Source organism: Brienomyrus brachyistius, unplaced genomic scaffold (assembly GCF_023856365.1).
Source record: "Brienomyrus brachyistius isolate T26 unplaced genomic scaffold, BBRACH_0.4 scaffold50, whole genome shotgun sequence".
NCBI classification, from domain to species: Eukaryota; Metazoa; Chordata; class Actinopteri; order Osteoglossiformes; family Mormyridae; genus Brienomyrus; species Brienomyrus brachyistius.
The window spans coordinates 2500564-2519145 of record NW_026042325.1 but is presented as its reverse complement, the minus strand read 5'-3'; the positions used below and the strand labels follow the sequence as shown (position 1 = coordinate 2519145).

The 18582-nt window shown below is 45.3% G+C and overlaps 28 non-coding genes across 28 annotated transcripts; all 28 read left to right on the top strand.

Annotated features, from left to right (window-relative positions):
* Positions 1-306: 306 nt before the first annotated feature.
* Positions 307-380, top strand: trnat-agu (transfer RNA threonine (anticodon AGU)). Its single transcript has one exon. It is a non-coding gene; the product is annotated as a tRNA-Thr (tRNA).
* Positions 381-886: 506 nt separating this feature from the next.
* On the top strand, positions 887-960 carry trnat-ugu (transfer RNA threonine (anticodon UGU)). The gene has a single exon. It is a non-coding gene; the product is annotated as a tRNA-Thr (tRNA).
* Positions 961-1373: 413 nt separating this feature from the next.
* trnat-agu (transfer RNA threonine (anticodon AGU)) lies at positions 1374-1447 on the top strand. The gene has a single exon. It is a non-coding gene; the product is annotated as a tRNA-Thr (tRNA).
* Positions 1448-1953: 506 nt separating this feature from the next.
* Positions 1954-2027, top strand: trnat-cgu (transfer RNA threonine (anticodon CGU)). The gene has a single exon. It is a non-coding gene; the product is annotated as a tRNA-Thr (tRNA).
* A 414-nt stretch (positions 2028-2441) lies between these two features.
* Positions 2442-2515, top strand: trnat-agu (transfer RNA threonine (anticodon AGU)). Its single transcript has one exon. It is a non-coding gene; the product is annotated as a tRNA-Thr (tRNA).
* Positions 2516-3021: 506 nt separating this feature from the next.
* Positions 3022-3095, top strand: trnat-ugu (transfer RNA threonine (anticodon UGU)). Its single transcript has one exon. It is a non-coding gene; the product is annotated as a tRNA-Thr (tRNA).
* A 413-nt stretch (positions 3096-3508) lies between these two features.
* On the top strand, positions 3509-3582 carry trnat-agu (transfer RNA threonine (anticodon AGU)). The gene has a single exon. It is a non-coding gene; the product is annotated as a tRNA-Thr (tRNA).
* A 506-nt stretch (positions 3583-4088) lies between these two features.
* trnat-cgu (transfer RNA threonine (anticodon CGU)) lies at positions 4089-4162 on the top strand. Its single transcript has one exon. It is a non-coding gene; the product is annotated as a tRNA-Thr (tRNA).
* Positions 4163-4576: 414 nt separating this feature from the next.
* trnat-agu (transfer RNA threonine (anticodon AGU)) lies at positions 4577-4650 on the top strand. Its single transcript has one exon. It is a non-coding gene; the product is annotated as a tRNA-Thr (tRNA).
* A 506-nt stretch (positions 4651-5156) lies between these two features.
* On the top strand, positions 5157-5230 carry trnat-cgu (transfer RNA threonine (anticodon CGU)). Its single transcript has one exon. It is a non-coding gene; the product is annotated as a tRNA-Thr (tRNA).
* A 3869-nt stretch (positions 5231-9099) lies between these two features.
* On the top strand, positions 9100-9173 carry trnat-agu (transfer RNA threonine (anticodon AGU)). The gene has a single exon. It is a non-coding gene; the product is annotated as a tRNA-Thr (tRNA).
* Positions 9174-9679: 506 nt separating this feature from the next.
* trnat-ugu (transfer RNA threonine (anticodon UGU)) lies at positions 9680-9753 on the top strand. The gene has a single exon. It is a non-coding gene; the product is annotated as a tRNA-Thr (tRNA).
* A 413-nt stretch (positions 9754-10166) lies between these two features.
* trnat-agu (transfer RNA threonine (anticodon AGU)) lies at positions 10167-10240 on the top strand. The gene has a single exon. It is a non-coding gene; the product is annotated as a tRNA-Thr (tRNA).
* Positions 10241-10746: 506 nt separating this feature from the next.
* trnat-cgu (transfer RNA threonine (anticodon CGU)) lies at positions 10747-10820 on the top strand. The gene has a single exon. It is a non-coding gene; the product is annotated as a tRNA-Thr (tRNA).
* A 414-nt stretch (positions 10821-11234) lies between these two features.
* Positions 11235-11308, top strand: trnat-agu (transfer RNA threonine (anticodon AGU)). The gene has a single exon. It is a non-coding gene; the product is annotated as a tRNA-Thr (tRNA).
* Positions 11309-11814: 506 nt separating this feature from the next.
* trnat-ugu (transfer RNA threonine (anticodon UGU)) lies at positions 11815-11888 on the top strand. Its single transcript has one exon. It is a non-coding gene; the product is annotated as a tRNA-Thr (tRNA).
* Positions 11889-12301: 413 nt separating this feature from the next.
* trnat-agu (transfer RNA threonine (anticodon AGU)) lies at positions 12302-12375 on the top strand. Its single transcript has one exon. It is a non-coding gene; the product is annotated as a tRNA-Thr (tRNA).
* A 506-nt stretch (positions 12376-12881) lies between these two features.
* Positions 12882-12955, top strand: trnat-ugu (transfer RNA threonine (anticodon UGU)). Its single transcript has one exon. It is a non-coding gene; the product is annotated as a tRNA-Thr (tRNA).
* Positions 12956-13368: 413 nt separating this feature from the next.
* On the top strand, positions 13369-13442 carry trnat-agu (transfer RNA threonine (anticodon AGU)). Its single transcript has one exon. It is a non-coding gene; the product is annotated as a tRNA-Thr (tRNA).
* Positions 13443-13948: 506 nt separating this feature from the next.
* On the top strand, positions 13949-14022 carry trnat-ugu (transfer RNA threonine (anticodon UGU)). The gene has a single exon. It is a non-coding gene; the product is annotated as a tRNA-Thr (tRNA).
* Positions 14023-14435: 413 nt separating this feature from the next.
* Positions 14436-14509, top strand: trnat-agu (transfer RNA threonine (anticodon AGU)). The gene has a single exon. It is a non-coding gene; the product is annotated as a tRNA-Thr (tRNA).
* Positions 14510-15015: 506 nt separating this feature from the next.
* trnat-ugu (transfer RNA threonine (anticodon UGU)) lies at positions 15016-15089 on the top strand. Its single transcript has one exon. It is a non-coding gene; the product is annotated as a tRNA-Thr (tRNA).
* Positions 15090-15502: 413 nt separating this feature from the next.
* On the top strand, positions 15503-15576 carry trnat-agu (transfer RNA threonine (anticodon AGU)). The gene has a single exon. It is a non-coding gene; the product is annotated as a tRNA-Thr (tRNA).
* A 506-nt stretch (positions 15577-16082) lies between these two features.
* Positions 16083-16156, top strand: trnat-ugu (transfer RNA threonine (anticodon UGU)). Its single transcript has one exon. It is a non-coding gene; the product is annotated as a tRNA-Thr (tRNA).
* A 413-nt stretch (positions 16157-16569) lies between these two features.
* On the top strand, positions 16570-16643 carry trnat-agu (transfer RNA threonine (anticodon AGU)). Its single transcript has one exon. It is a non-coding gene; the product is annotated as a tRNA-Thr (tRNA).
* Positions 16644-17149: 506 nt separating this feature from the next.
* trnat-ugu (transfer RNA threonine (anticodon UGU)) lies at positions 17150-17223 on the top strand. The gene has a single exon. It is a non-coding gene; the product is annotated as a tRNA-Thr (tRNA).
* A 413-nt stretch (positions 17224-17636) lies between these two features.
* On the top strand, positions 17637-17710 carry trnat-agu (transfer RNA threonine (anticodon AGU)). The gene has a single exon. It is a non-coding gene; the product is annotated as a tRNA-Thr (tRNA).
* A 506-nt stretch (positions 17711-18216) lies between these two features.
* Positions 18217-18290, top strand: trnat-ugu (transfer RNA threonine (anticodon UGU)). The gene has a single exon. It is a non-coding gene; the product is annotated as a tRNA-Thr (tRNA).
* The last annotated feature ends 292 nt before the right edge of the window (positions 18291-18582 follow it).

Below are 18582 nucleotides of genomic sequence, written 5' to 3'. Positions count from 1 at the left end.
ACAACATGTCTCTACTCATGCCATGCAGGCATTACAATAGTGCTGCTCGAGAAAACAGTTCGATAATGAAGATTTTCTAGAAGCCACACAACTACCTCTTCATTTAGGAGTGAGCATGACAGAGGTGATCAGCAGTGGCTTGAAGAGAAAATGTCATGAGGATGGAAGAATTTGAAGCAGTTACGTACAGCAAGTGTTGACCAATTCCAACGGCTGGCAAGGATCGTAGCTACGGTCTTGAAATTGTAAAAATGCGTAAGAACAGCCAGATAAAGGCAGTGGTATCCCTACATATTCTTGTCTTCTGGCGCTGTGGCTTAGTTGGTTAAAGTGCCTGTCTAGTAAACAGGAGATCCTAGGTTCAAATCCCAGCAGTGCCTTAACTTCTACTGTAAGAGACCTGCTGCATTGTGGTTCTTGCCTTTTTTCCGCTGAAGGCGATCATAGAGGGAAGAGATCCTCAGAAGCGTATCACTTCCTCCTGTTGAGGCTTGACGTCAGAAGCTCAGCCTGCTCCTGCCAAACACTGTCAGGTACATACAGTAGCACCCGCTGATTGATTGTATAATACAGGAGCCTCCGACGCAAAGTCTGTGAGTACATAACATCTTTGATTTCAAGAAAATACAGTCCACGCAAAGCTCTTGGGCCTATTCCTTACTTTCCTGAAGTAGTAAATCACTAAAATCTGGCTGAAGTTTCAGCAGATTCTCCTTATTTTAATTGCCACCATCACGATCCACTGAGTGTAGCAGCATAGGAGTCTTGAGTGACTCAAATAATGAAGAGTGTACAATCGGCTTCGTTATAAACATTTACGGCTGTCAGGCTACTGGGTTTAGTAGTTGGATAATCACTGAACTATGAGTCAAAAGTCTTAACGGAGGGTGCTGTGGCTTAGTTGGTTAAAGCGCCTGTCTTGTAAACAGGAGATCCTGGGTCCGAATCCCAGCAGCACCTTGTTAATGTTGACAAATCTTTTGCCTAGAACAACCTTTTTGTCAGCTGGATGCATGATAAAGGTAGACCTTTTCTGTAAAGAGCAAAAGTGTCAGCTAGGCACTTGCACAACATGTCTCTGCTCATGCCATGCAGGCATTACAATAGTGCTGCTCGAGAAAACAGTTCGATAATGAAGATTTTCTAGAAGCCACACAACTACCTCTTCATTCAGCAGTGAGCATGACAGAGGTGAACAGCAGTGGCCTGAAGAGAAAATGTCATGAGGATGGAAGAATTTGAAGCAGTTACGTAGAGCAAGTGTTGACCAATTCCAACGGCTGGCAAGGATCGTAGCCACGGTCTTGAAATTGTAAAAATGCGTAACAACTGCCAGATAAAGGCAGTGGTATCCCTACCTATTCCTGTCTTCTGGCGCTGTGGCTTAGTTGGTTGAAGTGCCTGTCTAGTAAACAGGAGATCCTGGGTTCAAATCCCAGCAGTGCCTTAACCTCTACTGTAAGAGACCTGCTGCATTGTGGTTCTTGCCTTTTTTCCGCTGAAGGCGATCATAGAGGGAAGAGATCCTCAGAAGCGTATCACTTCCTCCTGTTGAGGCTTGACGTCAGAAGCTCACCCTGCTCCTGCTAAACACTGTCATGTACATACAGTAGCACCCGCTGATTGATTGTATAATACAGGAGCCTCCGACGCAAAGTCTGTGAGTACATTACATCAGTGATTTCAAGAAAATACAGTCCACGCAAAGCTCTTGGGCCTATTCCTTACTTTCCTGAAGTAGTAGATCACTAAAATCTGGCTGAAGTTTCAGCAGATTCTCCTTATTTTAATTGCCACCATCACGATCCACTGAGTGTAGCAGCATAGGAGTCTTGAGTGACTCAAATAATGAAGAGTGTACTATCGGCTTCGTTATAAACATTTACGGCTGTCAGGCTACTGGGTTTAGTAGTTGGATAATCCCTGAACTATGAGTCAAGCGTTTTAATGGAGGGTGCTGTGGCTTAGTTGGTTAAAGCGCCTGTCTCGTAAACAGGAGATCCTGGGTCCGAATCCCAGCAGCACCTTGCAAATATTGGCGAATCTTTTCCCTAGAACAACCATTATTGTATGCTGGATGCATGATAAAGGTAGACCTTTCATGTAAAGAGCAAAAGTGTCAGCTAGGCACTCGCACAACATGTCTCTGCTCATGCCATGCAGGCATTACAATAGTGCTGCTCGAGAAAACAGTTCGATAATGAAGATTTTCTAGAAGCCACACAACTACCTCTTCATTCAGGAGTGAGCATGACAGAGGTGAACAGCAGTGGCTTGAAGAGAAAATGTCATGAGGATGGAAGAATTTGAAGCAGTTACATACAGCAAGTGTTGAACAATTCCAACGGCTGGCAAGGATCGTAGCTACGGTCTTGAAATTGTAAAAATGCGTAACAACTGCCAGATAAAGGCAGTGGTATCCCTACATATTCTTGTCTTCTGGCGCTGTGGCTTAGTTGGTTAAAGTGCCTGTCTAGTAAACAGGAGATCCTGGGTTCAAATCCCAGCAGTGCCTTAACTTCTACTGTAAGAGACCTGCTGCATTGTGGTTCTTGCCTTTTTTCCGCTGAAGGCGATCATAGAGGGAAGAGATCCTCAGAAGCGTATCACTTCCTCCTGTTGAGGCTTGACGTCAGAAGCTCAGCCTGCTCCTGCCAAACACTGTCATGTACATACAGTAGCACCCGCTGATTGATTGTATAATACAGGAGCCTCCGACGCAAAGTCTGTGAGTACATAACATCTTTGATTTCAAGAAAATACAGTCCACGCAAAGCTCTTGGGCCTATTCCTTACTTTCCTGAAGTAGTAGATCACTAAAATCAGGCTGAAGTTTCAGCAGATTATCCTTATTTTAATTGCCACCATCACGATCCACTGAGTGTAGCAGCATAGGAGTCTTGAGTGACTCAAATAATGAAGAGTGTACAATCGGCTTCGTTATAAACATTTACGGCTGTCAGGCTACTGGGTTTAATAGTTGGATAATCACTGAACTATGAGTCAAAAGTCTTAACGGAGGGTGCTGTGGCTTAGTTGGTTAAAGCGCCTGTCTTGTAAACAGGAGATCCTGGGTCCGAATCCCAGCAGCACCTTGTTAATGTTGACAAATCTTTTGCCTAGAACAACCTTTTTGTCAGCTGGATGCATGATGAAGGTAGACCTTTTCTGTAAAGAGCAAAAGTGTCAGCTAGGCACTCGCACAACATGTCTCTGCTCATGCCATGCAGGCATTACAATAGTGCTGCTCGAGAAAACAGTTCGATAATGAAGATTTTCTAGAAGCCACACAACTACCTCTTCATTCAGGAGTGAGCATGACAGAGGTGAACAGCAGTGGCCTGAAGAGAAAATGTCATGAGGATGGAAGAATTTGAAGCAGTTACGTAGAGCAATTGTTGACCAATTCCAACGGCTGGCAAGGATCGTAGCCACGGTCTTGAAATTGTAAAAATGCGTAACAACTGCCAGATAAAGGCAGTGGTAACCCTACCTATTCCTGTCTTCTGGCGCTGTGGCTTAGTTGGTTAAAGTGCCTGTCTAGTAAACAGGAGATCCTGGGTTCAAATCCCAGCAGTGCCTTAACCTCTACTGTAAGAGATCTGCTGCATTGTGGTTCTTGCCTTTTTTCCGCTGAAGGCGATCATAGAGGGAAGAGATCCTCAGAAGCGTATCACTTCCTCCTGTTGAGGCTTGACGTCAGAAGCTCACCCTGCTCCTGCTAAACACTGTCATGTACATACAGTAGCACCCGCTGATTGATTGTATAATACAGGAGCCTCCGACGCAAAGTCTGTGAGTACATTACATCAGTGATTTCAAGAAAATACAGTCCACGCAAAGCTCTTGGGCCTATTCCTTACTTTCCTGAAGTAGTAGATCACTAAAATCAGGCTGAAGTTTCAGCAGATTCTCCTTATTTTAATTGCCACCATCACGATCCACTGAGTGTAGCAGCATAGGAGTCTTGAGTGACTCAAATAATGAAGAGTGTACTATCGGCTTCGTTATAAACGTTTACGGCTGTCAGGCTACTGGGTTTAGTAGTTGGATAATCCCTGAACTATGAGTCAAGTGTCTTAACGGAGGGTGCTGTGGCTTAGTTGGTTAAAGCGCCTGTCTCGTAAACAGGAGATCCTGGGTCCGAATCCCAGCAGCACCTTGCAAATATTGGCGAATCTTTTCCCTAGAACAACCATTATTGTATGCTGGATGCATGATAAAGGTAGACCTTTCATGTAAAGAGCAAAAGTGTCAGCTAGGCACTCGCACAACATGTCTCTGCTCATGCCATGCAGGCATTACAATAGTGCTGCTCGAGAAAACAGTTCGATAATGAAGATTTTCTAGAAGCCACACAACTACCTCTTTATTCAGGAGTGAGCATGACAGAGGTGAACAGCAGTGGCTTGAAGAGAAAATGTCATGAGGATGGAAGAATTTGAAGCAGTTACATACAGCAAGTGTTGACCAATTCCAACGGCTGGCAAGGATCGTAGCCACGGTCTTGAAATTGTAAAAATGCGTAACAACTGCCAGATAAAGGCAGTGGTAACCCTACCTATTCCTGTCTTCTGGCGCTGTGGCTTAGTTGGTTGAAGTGCCTGTCTAGTAAACAGGAGATCCTGGGTTCAAATCCCAGCAGTGCCTTAACCTCTACTGTAAGAGACCTGCTGCATTGTGGTTCTTGCCTTTTTTCCGCTGAAGGCGATCATAGAGGGAAGAGATCCTCAGAAGCGTATCACTTCCTCCTGTTGAGGCTTGACGTCAGAAGCTCACCCTGCTCCTGCTAAACACTGTCATGTACATACAGTAGCACCCGCTGATTGATTGTATAATACAGGAGCCTCCGACGCAAAGTCTGTGAGTACATTACATCAGTGATTTCAAGAAAATACAGTCCACGCAAAGCTCTTGGGCCTATTCCTTACTTTCCTGAAGTAGTAGATCACTAAAATCAGGCTGAAGTTTCAGCAGATTCTCCTTATTTTAATTGCCACCATCACGATCCACTGAGTGTAGCAGCATAGGAGTCTTGAGTGACTCAAATAATGAAGAGTGTACTATCGGCTTCGTTATAAACGTTTACGGCTGTCAGGCTACTGGGTTTAGTAGTTGGATAATCCCTGAACTATGAGTCAAGTGTCTTAACGGAGGGTGCTGTGGCTTAGTTGGTTAAAGCGCCTGTCTCGTAAACAGGAGATCCTGTGTCCGAATCCCAGCAGCACCTTGCAAATATTGGCGAATCTTTTCCCTAGAACAACCATTATTGTATGCTGGATGCATGATAAAGGTAGACCTTTCATGTAAAGAGCAAAAGTGTCAGCTAGGCACTCGCACAACATGTCTCTGCTCATGCCATGCAGGCATTACAATAGTGCTGCTCGAGAAAACAGTTCGATAATGAAGATTTTCTAGAAGCCACACAACTACCTCTTCATTTAGGAGTGAGCATGACAGAGGTGAACAGCAGTGGCTTGAAGAGAAAATGTCATGAGGATGGAAGAATTTGAAGCAGTTACGTACAGCAAGTGTTGACCAATTCCAACGGCTGGCAAGGATCGTAGCTACGGTCTTGAAATTGTAAAAATGCGTAACAACTGCCAGATAAAGGCAGTGGTATCCGGATCAGAATCAGAATCAGAATCGTGTTTATTGGCCAAGTATGTGCAAGCACATACAAGGAATTTGATTCCGGTAGATGTTGTCTCTCAAGTAGTGTAAAAAGAAAACAAAAAACAAAACAGCAGTGTGTAAGGATACAATGAACAATATCCAGAGCAAGTGTAAATACTATAAATATACAGTTACAATATGACTGTGAATATGGATTGTTCTACAGTATAAGACAAGTGTTAACAGGTGTATGTAAGTGTTATTTGTACATATTGTATAATATGTTTATACTATTTATAAATATATATATAATAAATATAAATATAAATATATGTATGTATGTACATAGTATATATATGTGTGTATAAATGAGCAATGAGCAGTACAATAAAATAATCTAAATCTTATAAGCAGAAAAAAAAAAACAGATTACAGAATAGATACCAGAATATATACAGATATATACCAAGGAGTGTACATAAAGTGCAGTGCAGTGCTGAAGGTGTTTGGCAGTGCGACAGTTCAGCTGTTTAGGAGGGAGATGGCGAGGGGAAAGAAACTGTTCCTGTGTCGGGTGGTGCTGGTCTGTAGGCTTCTATAACGTCTGCCGGAGGGCAGCAGGTCAAAAAGTCTGTGTCCAGGGTGTGCGGGGTCTGTGATGATTTTTCCTGCCCTTTTCTTGGATCTTGAGAGGTACAGGTCCTGGATGGAGGGCAGGGGGGCACCGGTGATCCTTTCTGCTGTCCGTACGGTCCGCTGCAGTCTGTTCCTGTCTTGTTTAGTGGCAGCTCCATACCAGACAGTGATGGAGGAGCACAGGACAGACTCAATGACCGCAGTGTAGAACTGGATCAGCAGCTCCTGTGGAAGACTGTACTTCTCCAGTTGCCTCAGGAAGTACATCCTCTGCTGGGTCTTTTTGAGGATGGAGGAGATGTTGGTCTCCCACTTCAGGTCCTGGGAAATTGTGGTGCCCAGGAACTTGAAGGTCTCCACAATAGACACCGGGCTGTCTGACATGATGAGGGGGGACAGAGTCGTGGGATGTCTCCTGAAGTCCACTGCCATCTCTACCGTCTTGAGAGTGTTCAACTCCAGGTTGTGCTGACTGCACCATAGTACCAGCCGCTCCACTTCCTGCCGGTATGCAGACTCATCACCATCCTGAATGAGCCCAATGACGGTGGTGTCGTCTGCAAACTTCAGGAGTTTAACAGCTGAGTTCCTGGAGGTGCAGTCATTTGTGTAGAGGGAGAAGAGCAGTGGGGAGAGGACACATCCTTGAGGGGCACCAGTACTGAGTGACCGTGTTACAGAAGTGATCTCCCCCAGCCTCACTTGTTGCTTCCTGTCTGTCAGGAAGCTGGTGATCCACTGACAGGTAGCTGGTGGCACGCTGAGCTGGGAGAGTTTGGAGGAGAGGAGTTCAGGCACAATGGTGTTGAACGCCGAACTAAAGTCCACGAACAGGATCCTGGCGTAAGTTCCCGGGCGGTCGAGATGTTGTAGGATGTAATGCAGCCCCATATTCACTACATCATCCACCGACCTGTTTGCCCGGTAGGCAAACTGCAGGGGGTCCAGCTGGTGTCCTGTAATGTCCTTCAGATGGGCTAACACCAGGCGTTCAAAGGATTTCATGACTACAGACGTCAAGGCAACAGGTCTGTAGTCATTCAGTCCAGAGATAGTGGGTTTCTTGGGGACCGGAATGATGGTGGAGCGTTTGAAGCAGGTGGGAACTTCACACAGTTCCAAGGATCTATTGAAGATGCGGGTGAAGATGGGAGCCAGCTGATCAGCACAGGCTTTAAGGCAGGAGGGGGAGACACCGTCTGGACCTGCGGCTTTCCTGGTCTTCTGTTTCTGGAACAGTCGGCTCACATCCTCTACGTGTATTCTGAGTTCCAGGGGGGAGGGTAGGGGGTTGAGAGGTGTGATGGGGGTCGTTGACTCTGGGGTGGGGTGGGTGAGGGGTGTGTATCTGTCCGTCTCAAACCTGCAGTAGAAGGTGTTCAGCTCGTCTGCCAGGTCTTTGTTTGCTGCAGCAGGGGGTGGGGGTCGTCTGTAGTTGGTGATGGTTCGCAGACCTCTCCACACTGTCGCAGGGTCGTTGGCTGAGAACCGTTCCTTCAGCTTCTCAGAGTAGCTTCTTTTAGCCACTTTGATCTCCCTGGTCAGCGTGTTCCTGGCTTGTTTGTACAGGGCCCTATCACCACTTCTGTAGGCATCCTCCTTGGCCTGGCGAAGATGTTGCAGTTTGGGAGTGAACCATGGTTTATTGTTGTTGTAAGTGCAGAAGGTCTTGGTTGGCACACATACATCTTCACAAAAGCTGATGTATGATGTCACCGTGTCTGTGAGCTCATCCAGATTATCAGATGCAGCCTCAAAAACAGTCCAATCAGTGCAGTCAAAACAGTCCTGCAGTTCCTGCTTTGCTGCATTGGTCCACTTCTTCACAGTTTTGACTACAGGCTTGGCACGCTTAAGTTGTTGCCTGTAAACTGGAATAAGATGGACCAGACAGTGATCAGAATGACCCAAAGCTGCCCGGGGGACAGAGCGATAGCCATCTTTTAGAGTGGTGTAACAGTGGTCCAGTGTGATTTTGTCTCTGGTGGGGCAGTCGATGTGTTGTCTGTATTTAGGAAGTTCATGGGTTAGTTTTGCTCTGTTAAAGTCTCCAAGGACAATAAAAAGGGAATCAGGAAATTTCCTTTCCAGGGAGGTGATCTGGTCAGCCAGCGTGCACAGCGCGTCGTTCGCGTTGGCCTGAGGAGGAATGTAAACTCCGACCAGAACAAAGGAAGAAAACTCTCGCGGTGAATAAAACGGTTTGCAGTCAATGAAAAAAGTTTCCAGGATTGGGCTGCAGAATTTCTGTAACACCGTGACATCAGTACACCAACCTTCGTTAATATAGAAGCAGATTCCGCCTCCCTTTGATTTCCCCGAGAGCTCCTTTACGCGGTCCGCACGATGGAGGTGAAAGGCCGGCAGGTTTAGTGCAGCATCGGGGGTGCGATCACTGAGCCAAGTTTCAGTAAAACAAAGGGCAGCACAACGTGCAAAGTCCTTGTTAATCCGGTTAAGAAGCAGCAGCTCGTCCATTTTGTTTGGAAGGGAGCGGAGGTTCGCCAGGTGAATGGAGGGGAGCGCAGTGCGGAATCCCCGCTGACGTAGTTTCTTCAGTGCGCCCGCGCGCGTCCCTCGTCTGAGTCTCCGCCAAGCCCCGCAGATCGCAGCTGCTCCTCCGACTAAAATCTCCAAAAAACTTTCCGGGTTTGTGAAAAAAGGACAAAAATTGTTGTGAGATGACTGCCTGATGTTTAGCAGTTGATCTCTGGAGAAAGTAATGTGTTCTGGGCGACCAAACTCGCAGAAAAAAAGGAAAAACAGAGAAAGTGAGAGAGAGCGCAGTACCGAGGCTGCCATCCGCGGCGCCATCTTGTAATCTATCCCTACATATTCTTGTCTACTGGCGCTGTGGCTTAGTTGGTTAAAGTGCCTGTCTAGTAAACAGGAGATCCTAGGTTCAAATCCCAGCAGTGCCTTAACTTCTACTGTAAGAGACCTGCTGCATTGTGGTTCTTGCCTTTTTTCCGCTGAAGGCGATCATAGAGGGAAGAGATCCTCAGAAGCGTATCACTTCCTCCTGTTGAGGCTTGACGTCAGAAGCTCAGCCTGCTCCTGCCAAACACTGTCATGTACATACAGTAGCACCCGCTGATTGATTGTATAATACAGGAGCCTCTGACGCAAAGTCTGTGAGTACATAACATCTTTGATTTCAAGAAAATACAGTCCACGCAAAGCTCTTGGGCCTATTCCTTACTTTCCTGAAGTAGTAGATCACTAAAATCTGGCTGAAGTTTCAGCAGATTCTCCTTATTTTAATTGCCACCATCACGATCCACTGAGTGTAGCAGCATAGGAGTCTTGAGTGACTCAAATAATGAAGAGTGTACAATCGGCTTCGTTATAAACATTTACGGCTGTCAGGCTACTGGGTTTAGTAGTTGGATAATCACTGAACTATGAGTCAAAAGTCTTAACGGAGGGTGCTGTGGCTTAGTTGGTTAAAGCGCCTGTCTTGTAAACAGGACATCCTGGGTCCGAATCCCAGCAGCACCTTGTTAATGTTGACAAATCTTTTGCCTAGAACAACCTTTTTGTCAGCTGGATGCATGATAAAGGTAGACCTTTTCTGTAAAGAGCAAAAGTGTCAGCTAGGCACTTGCACAACATGTCTCTGCTCATGCCATGCAGGCATTACAATAGTGCTGCTCGAGAAAACAGTTCGATAATGAAGATTTTCTAGAAGCCACACAACTACCTCTTCATTCAGCAGTGAGCATGACAGAGGTGAATAGCAGTGGCCTGAAGAGAAAATGTCATGAGGATGGAAGAATTTGAAGCAGTTACGTAGAGCAAGTGTTGACCAATTCCAACGGCTGGCAAGGATCGTAGCCACGGTCTTGAAATTGTAAAAATGCGTAACAACTGCCAGATAAAGGCAGTGGTATCCCTACCTATTCCTGTCTTCTGGCGCTGTGGCTTAGTTGGTTGAAGTGCCTGTCTAGTGAACAGGAGATCCTGGGTTCAAATCCCAGCAGTGCCTTAACCTCTACTGTAAGAGACCTGCTGCATTGTGGTTCTTGCCTTTTTTCCGCTGAAGGCGATCATAGAGGGAAGAGATCCTCAGAAGCGTATCACTTCCTCCTGTTGAGGCTTGACGTCAGAAGCTCACCCTGCTCCTGCTAAACACTGTCATGTACATACAGTAGCACCCGCTGATTGATTGTATAATACAGGAGCCTCCGACGCAAAGTCTGTGAGTACATTACATCAGTGATTTCAAGAAAATACAGTCCACGCAAAGCTCTTGGGCCTATTCCTTACTTTCCTGAAGTAGTAGATCACTAAAATCTGGCTGAAGTTTCAGCAGATTCTCCTTATTTTAATTGCCACCATCACGATCCACTGAGTGTAGCAGCATAGGAGTCTTGAGTGACTCAAATAATGAAGAGTGTACTATCGGCTTCGTTATAAACATTTACGGCTGTCAGGCTACTGGGTTTAGTAGTTGGATAATCCCTGAACTATGAGTCAAGCGTCTTAATGGAGGGTGCTGTGGCTTAGTTGGTTAAAGCGCCTGTCTCGTAAACAGGAGATCCTGGGTCCGAATCCCAGCAGCACCTTGCAAATATTGGCGAATCTTTTCCCTAGAACAACCATTATTGTATGCTGGATGCATGATAAAGGTAGACCTTTCATGTAAAGAGCAAAAGTGTCAGCTAGGCACTCGCACAACATGTCTCTGCTCATGCCATGCAGGCATTACAATAGTGCTGCTCGAGAAAACAGTTCGATAATGAAGATTTTCTAGAAGCCACACAACTACCTCTTCATTCAGGAGTGAGCATGACAGAGGTGAACAGCAGTGGCTTGAAGAGAAAATGTCATGAGGATGGAAGAATTTGAAGCAGTTACATACAGCAAGTGTTGAACAATTCCAACGGCTGGCAAGGATCGTAGCTACGGTCTTGAAATTGTAAAAATGCGTAACAACTGCCAGATAAAGGCAGTGGTATCCCTACATATTCTTGTCTTCTGGCGCTGTGGCTTAGTTGGTTAAAGTGCCTGTCTAGTAAACAGGAGATCCTGGGTTCAAATCCCAGCAGTGCCTTAACTTCTACTGTAAGAGACCTGCTGCATTGTGGTTCTTGCCTTTTTTCCGCTGAAGGCGATCATAGAGGGAAGAGATCCTCAGAAGCGTATCACTTCCTCCTGTTGAGGCTTGACGTCAGAAGCTCAGCCTGCTCCTGCCAAACACTGTCATGTACATACAGTAGCACCCGCTGATTGATTGTATAATACAGGAGCCTCCGACGCAAAGTCTGTGAGTACATAACATCTTTGATTTCAAGAAAATACAGTCCACGCAAAGCTCTTGGGCCTATTCCTTACTTTCCTGAAGTAGTAGATCACTAAAATCTGGCTGAAGTTTCAGCAGATTCTCCTTATTTTAATTGCCACCATCACGATCCACTGAGTGTAGCAGCATAGGAGTCTTGAGTGACTCAAATAATGAAGAGTGTACAATCGGCTTCGTTATAAACATTTACGGCTGTCAGGCTACTGGGTTAAATAGTTGGATAATCACTGAACTATAAGTCAAAAGTCTTAACGGAGGGTGCTGTGGCTTAGTTGGTTAAAGCGCCTGTCTTGTAAACAGGAGATCCTGGGTCCGAATCCCAGCAGCACCTTGTTAATGTTGACAAATCTTTTGCCTAGAACAACCTTTTTGTCAGCTGGATGCATGATGAAGGTAGACCTTTTCTGTAAAGAGCAAAAGTGTCAGCTAGGCACTCGCACAACATGTCTCTGCTCATGCCATGCAGGCATTACAATAGTGCTGCTCGAGAAAACAGTTCGATAATGAAGATTTTCTAGAAGCCACACAACTACCTCTTCATTCAGGAGTGAGCATGACAGAGGTGAACAGCAGTGGCCTGAAGAGAAAATGTCATGAGGATGGAAGAATTTGAAGCAGTTACGTAGAGCAAGTGTTGACCAATTCCAACGGCTGGCAAGGATCGTAGCCACGGTCTTGAAATTGTAAAAATGCGTAACAACTGCCAGATAAAGGCAGTGGTATCCCTACCGATTCCTGTCTTCAGGCGCTGTGGCTTAGTTGGTTAAAGTGCCTGTCTAGTAAACAGGAGATCCTGGGTTCAAGTCCCAGCAGTGCCTTAACCTCTACTGTAAGAGACCTGCTGCATTGTGGTTCTTGCCTTTTTTCCGCTGAAGGCGATCATAGAGGGAAGAGATCCTCAGAAGCGTATCACTTCCTCCTGTTGAGGCTTGACGTCAGAAGCTCAGCCTGCTCCTGCCAAACACTGTCATGTACATACAGTAGCACCCGCTGATTGATTGTATAATACAGGAGCCTCCGACGCAAAGTCTGTGAGTACATAACATCTTTGATTTCAAGAAAATACAGTCCACGCAAAGCTCTTGGGCCTATTCCTTACTTTCCTGAAGTAGTAGATCACTAAAATCAGGCTGAAGTTTCAGCAGATTCTCCTTATTTTAATTGCCACCATCACGATCCACTGAGTGTAGCAGCATAGGAGTCTTGAGTGACTCAAATAATGAAGAGTGTACAATCGGCTTCGTTATAAACATTTACGGCTGTCAGGCTACTGGGTTTAGTAGTTGGATAATCACTGAACTATGAGTCAAAAGTCTTAACGGAGGGTGCTGTGGCTTAGTTGGTTAAAGCGCCTGTCTTGTAAACAGGAGATCCTGGGTCCGAATCCCAGCAGCACCTTGTTAATGTTGACAAATCTTTTGCCTAGAACAACCTTTTTGTCAGCTGGATGCATGATAAAGGTAGACCTTTTCTGTAAAGAGCAAAAGTGTCAGCTAGGCACTTGCACAACATGTCTCTGCTCATGCCATGCAGGCATTACAATAGTGCTGCTCGAGAAAACAGTTCGATAATGAAGATTTTCTAGAAGCCACACAACTACCTCTTCATTCAGGAGTGAGCATGACAGAGGTGAACAGCAGTGGCCTGAAGAGAAAATGTCATGAGGATGGAAGAATTTGAAGCAGTTACGTAAAGCAAGTGTTGACCAATTCCAACGGCTGGCAAGGATCGTAGCCACGGTCTTGAAATTGTAAAAATGCGTAACAACTGCCAGATAAAGGCAGTGGTATCCCTACCTATTCGTGTCTTCTGGCGCTGTGGCTTAGTTGGTTAAAGTGCCTGTCTAGTAAACAGGAGATCCTGTGTTCAAATCCCAGCAGTGCCTTAACCTCTACTGTAAGAGACCTGCTGCATTGTGGTTCTTGCCTTTTTTCCGCTGAAGGCGATCATAGAGGGAAGAGATCCTCAGAAGCGTATCACTTCCTCCTGTTGAGGCTTGACGTCAGAAGCTCACCCTGCTCCTGCTAAACACTGTCATGTACATACAGTAGCACCCGCTGATTGATTGTATAATACAGGAGCCTCAGACGCAAAGTCTGTGAGTACATTACATCAGTGATTTCAAGAAAATACAGTCCACGCAAAGCTCTTGGGCCTATTCCTTACTTTCCTGAAGTAGTAGATCACTAAAATCTGGCTGAAGTTTCAGCAGATTCTCCTTATTTTAATTGCCACCATCACGATCCACTGAGTGTAGCAGCATAGGAGTCTTGAGTGACTCAAATAATGAAGAGTGTACAATCGGCTTCGTTATAAACATTTACGGCTGTCAGGCTACTGGGTTTAGTAGTTGGATAATCACTGAACTATGAGTCAAAAGTCTTAACAGAGGGTGCTGTGGCTTAGTTGGTTAAAGCGCCTGTCTTGTAAACAGGAGATCCTGGGTCCGAATCCCAGCAGCACCTTGTTAATGTTGACAAATCTTTTGCCTAGAACAACCTTTTTGTCAGCTGGATGCATGATAAAGGTAGTCCTTTTCTGTAAAGAGCAAAAGTGTCAGCTAGGCACTCGCACAACATGTCTCTGCTCATGCCATGCAGGCATTACAATAGTGCTGCTCGAGAAAACAGTTCGATAATGAAGATTTTCTAGAAGCCACACAACTACCTCTTCATTTAGGAGTGAGCATGACAGAGGTGAACAGCAGTGGCTTGAAGAGAAAATGTCATGAGGATGGAAGAATTTGAAGCAGTTACGTACAGCAAGTGTTGACCAATTCCAACGGCTGGCAAGGATCGTAGCTACGGTCTTGAAATTGTAAAAATGCGTAACAACTGCCAGATAAAGGCAGTGGTATCCCTACATATTCTTGTCTTCTGGCGCTGTGGCTTAGTTGGTTAAAGTGCCTGTCTAGTAAACAGGAGATCCTGGGTTCAAATCCCAGCAGTGCCTTAACTTCTACTGTAAGAGACCTGCTGCATTGTGGTTCTTGCCTTTTTTCCGCTGAAGGCGATCATAGAGGGAAGAGATCCTCAGAAGCGTATCACTTCCTCCTGTTGAGGCTTGACGTCAGAAGCTCAGCCTGCTCCTGCCAAACACTGTCATGTACATACAGTAGCACCCGCTGATTGATTGTATAATACAGGAGCCTCCGACGCAAAGTCTGTGAGTACATAACATCTTTGATTTCAAGAAAATACAGTCCACGCAAAGCTCTTGGGCCTATTCCTTACTTTCCTGAAGTAGTAGATCACTAAAATCTGGCTGAAGTTTCAGCAGATTCTCCTTATTTTAATTGCCACCATCACGATCCACTGAGTGTAGCAGCATAGGAGTCTTGAGTGACTCAAATAATGAAGAGTGTACAATCGGCTTCGTTATAAACATTTACGGCTGTCAGGCTACTGGGTTTAGTAGTTGGATAATCACTGAACTATGAGTCAAAAGTCTTAACGGAGGGTGCTGTGGCTTAGTTGGTTAAAGCGCCTGTCTTGTAAACAGGAGATCCTGGGTCCGAATCCCAGCAGCACCTTGTTAATGTTGACAAATCTTTTGCCTAGAACAACCTTTTTGTCAGCTGGATGCATGATAAAGGTAGACCTTTTCTGTAAAGAGCAAAAGTGTCAGCTAGGCACTTGCACAACATGTCTCTGCTCATGCCATGCAGGCATTACAATAGTGCTGCTCGAGAAAACAGTTCGATAATGAAGATTTTCTAGAAGCCACACAACTACCTCTTCATTCAGGAGTGAGCATGACAGAGGTGAACAGCAGTGGCCTGAAGAGAAAATGTCATGAGGATGGAAGAATTTGAAGCAGTTACGTAGAGCAAGTGTTGACCAATTCCAACGGCTGGCAAGGATCGTAGCCACGGTCTTGAAATTGTAAAAATGCGTAACAACTGCCAGATAAAGGCAGTGGTATCCCTACCTATTCCTGTCTTCTGGCGCTGTGGCTTAGTTGGTTAAAGTGCCTGTCTAGTAAACAGGAGATCCTGGGTTCAAATCCCAGCAGTGCCTTAACCTCTACTGTAAGAGACCTGCTGCATTGTGGTTCTTGCCTTTTTTCCGCTGAAGGCGATCATAGAGGGAAGAGATCCTCAGAAGCGTATCACTTCCTCCTGTTGAGGCTTGACGTCAGAAGCTCACCCTGCTCCTGCTAAACACTGTCATGTACATACAGTAGCACCAGCTGATTGATTGTATAATACAGGAGCCTCCGACGCAAAGTCTGTGAGTACATTACATCAGTGATTTCAAGAAAATACAGTCCACGCAAAGCTCTTGGGCCTATTCCTTACTTTCCTGAAGTAGTAGATCACTAAAATCTGGCTGAAGTTTCAGCAGATTCTCCTTATTTTAATTGCCACCATCACGATCCACTGAGTGTAGCAGCATAGGAGTCTTGAGTGACTCAAATAATGAAGAGTGTACAATCGGCTTCGTTATAAACATTTACGGCTGTCAGGCTACTGGGTTTAGTAGTTGGATAATCACTGAACTATGAGTCAAAAGTCTTAACAGAGGGTGCTGTGGCTTAGTTGGTTAAAGCGCCTGTCTTGTAAACAGGAGATCCTGGGTCCGAATCCCAGCAGCACCTTGTTAATGTTGACAAATCTTTTGCCTAGAACAACCTTTTTGTCAGCTGGATGCATGATAAAGGTAGTCCTTTTCTGTAAAGAGCAAAAGTGTCAGCTAGGCACTCGCACAACATGTCTCTGCTCATGCCATGCAGGCATTACAATAGTGCTGCTCGAGAAAACAGTTCGATAATGAAGATTTTCTAGAAGCCACACAACTACCTCTTCATTCAGCAGTGAGCATGACAGAGGTGAACAGCAGTGGCCTGAAGAGAAAATGTCATGAGGATGGAAGAATTTGAAGCAGTTACGTACAGCAAGTGTTGACCAATTCCAACGGCTGGCAAGGATCGTAGCCACGGTCTTGAAATTGTAAAAATGCGTAACAACTGCCAGATAAAGGCAGTGGTATCCCTACCTATTCCTGTCTTCTGGCGCTGTGGCTTAGTTGGTTAAAGTGCCTGTCTAGTAAACAGGAGATCCTGGGTTCAAATCCCAGCAGTGCCTTAACCTCTACTGTAAGAGACCTGCTGCGTTGTGGTTCTTGCCTTTTTTCCGCTGAAGGCGATCATAGAGGGAAGAGATCCTCAGAAGCGTATCACTTCCTCCTGTTGAGGCTTGACGTCAGAAGCTCACCCTGCTCCTGCTAAACACTGTCATGTACATACAGTAGCACCCGCTGATTGATTGTATAATACAGGAGCCTCCGACGCAAAGTCTGTGAGTACATTACATCAGTGATTTCAAGAAAATACAGTCCACGCAAAGCTCTTGGGCCTATTCCTTACTTTCCTGAAGTAGTAGATCACTAAAATCTGGCTGAAGTTTCAGCAGATTCTCCTTATTTTAATTGCCACCATCACGATCCACTGAGTGTAGCAGCATAGGAGTCTTGAGTGACTCAAATAATGAAGAGTGTACAATCGGCTTCGTTATAAACATTTACGGCTGTCAGGCTACTGGGTTTAGTAGTTGGATAATCACTGAACTATGAGTCAAAAGTCTTAACGGAGGGTGCTGTGGCTTAGTTGGTTAAAGCGCCTGTCTTGTAAACAGGAGATCCTGGGTCCGAATCCCAGCAGCACCTTGTTAATGTTGACAAATCTTTTGCCTAGAACAACCTTTTTGTCAGCTGGATGCATGATAAAGGTAGTCCTTTTCTGTAAAGAGCAAAAGTGTCAGCTAGGCACTCGCACAACATGTCTCTGCTCATGCCATGCAGGCATTACAATAGTGCTGCTCGAGAAAACAGTTCGATAATGAAGATTTTCTAGAAGCCACACAACTACCTCTTCATTTAGGAGTGAGCATGACAGAGGTGAACAGCAGTGGCTTGAAGAGAAAATGTCATGAGGATGGAAGAATTTGAAGCAGTTACGTACAGCAAGTGTTGACCAATTCCAACGGCTGGCAAGGATCGTAGCTACGGTCTTGAAATTGTAAAAATGCGTAACAACTGCCAGATAAAGGCAGTGGTATCCCTACATATTCTTGTCTTCCGGCGCTGTGGCTTAGTTGGTTAAAGTGCCTGTCTAGTAAACAGGAGATCCTGGGTTCAAATCCCAGCAGTGCCTTAACTTCTACTGTAAGAGACCTGCTGCATTGTGGTTCTTGCCTTTTTTCCGCTGAAGGCGATCATAGAGGGAAGAGATCCTCAGAAGCGTATCACTTCCTCCTGTTGAGGCTTGACGTCAGAAGCTCAGCCTGCTCCTGCCAAGCACTGTCATGTACATACAGTAGCACCCGCTGATTGATTGTATAATACAGGAGCCTCCGACGCAAAGTCTGTGAGTACATAACATCTTTGATTTCAAGAAAATACAGTCCACGCAAAGCTCTTGGGCCTATTCCTTACTTTCCTGAAGTAGTAGATCACTAAAATCTGGCTGAAGTTTCAGCAGATTCTCCTTATTTTAATTGCCACCATCACGATCCACTGAGTGTAGCAGCATAGGAGTCTTGAGTGACTCAAATAATGAAGAGTGTACAATCGGCTTCGTTATAAACATTTACGGCTGTCAGGCTACTGGGTTTAGTAGTTGGATAAACACTGAACTATGAGACAAGAGTCTTAACGGAGGGTGTTGTGGCTTAGTTGGTTAAAGCGCCTGTCTTGTAAACAGGAGATCCTGGGTCCGAATCCCAGCAGCACCTTGTTAATGTTGACAAATCTTTTGCCTAGAACAACCTTTTTGTCAGCTGGATGCATGATAAAGGTAGACCTTTTCTGTAAAGAGCAAAAGTGTCAGCTAGGCACTTGCACAACATGTCTCTGCTCATGCCATGCAGGCATTACAATAGTGCTGCTCGAGAAAACAGTTCGATAATGAAGATTTTCTAGAAGCCACACAACTACCTCTTCATTCAGGAGTGAGCATGACAGAGGTGAACAGCAGTGGCCTGAAGAGAAAATGTCATGAGGATGGAAGAATTTGAAGCAGTTACG